The sequence below is a fragment of the Alligator sinensis genome, unplaced genomic scaffold (genome assembly GCF_000455745.1).
Source record: "Alligator sinensis unplaced genomic scaffold, ASM45574v1 scaffold30_1, whole genome shotgun sequence".
Taxonomy (NCBI): Eukaryota; Metazoa; Chordata; order Crocodylia; family Alligatoridae; genus Alligator; species Alligator sinensis.
Window position 1 is genome coordinate 1259903 of NW_005842060.1, and position 832 is coordinate 1260734.

The 832-nt window shown below is 59.5% G+C and overlaps 1 protein-coding gene across 1 annotated transcript in view; it reads left to right on the plus strand.

The window, feature by feature from the left end:
- MAN2A1 (mannosidase alpha class 2A member 1) overlaps positions 1-832 on the plus strand; it is a 229426-nt gene that overhangs the window by 213017 nt on the left and 15577 nt on the right. The gene's annotated exons all lie outside the window — the stretch shown is intronic.

An 832-nucleotide genomic window follows, 5' to 3' on the forward strand; every position in this document is an offset into this window, starting at 1 on the left:
CAGGCCTGCAGGACCATGGGGCCTGTGGGGCCCAGAGTGGAGTAGTAGAAGCATGGGGTGTGGGCTGGCAGGGGTCTATGGCAGGGGTTCCCAACCTTTTTATACCGTGGACTGGCAAACTGTATAATTTACAGATTCAAATTTAATTTATGTATTTAAGTTTAATTTTTATGGGGGGGTGGGGTTGTGAGGATTGTATGGGGTCGGGGCACCAGGGAACCCTGCAGGGGAGGAGGCTGCACAGGCAGTGACCCAGGGGGACCCAATTGAAGCTGCCTGGGAAGAAGGGGCTCTGCTGCCTTTCCTAGGAGCAAGCAGCAGAGTTGCCTCCCCATCCTCCACCCTGGGCACTTCCCTGCCCGCATCCCCCTGCTCCCAGCCTCAGGCAGGGGTGGATGGTCCTGCCCAGCCTGACACGGGCTCCAGTGCACAGGCAGCACTTTACCGGGCTCAGCCATGGCAGCAGGAACAGGACAGGGCACCCAGAGCCCACTGCTTTCCTCCTGGGGCTGCCCTGCCACCGCACGCAACTACCGGCACCAGAAACTACAGCTCCTGTCCGGCCTGCCGTGCACCGGCTCACTCGCAGCCCCACCTGCCCCAACCCTGTCTCGGACGGCCAGAGCCGACTCGAGTTACGTTAGAGATTGGTCGTACGTTAGGGCGGGCTGGTGAATGGAGAGTCAGACACAACTTATTGGTTGCAAAAAACTTTACTCACGCCGCTTGCAATCACGACGCAGGTGGTCGGGTCGTCTGAACAACCACGCAAGTTGTTCCAGCTGGCGGTGCCCAAGCCAGTAAATCCGTCCGCAATTCGAAGCCGGCGGGG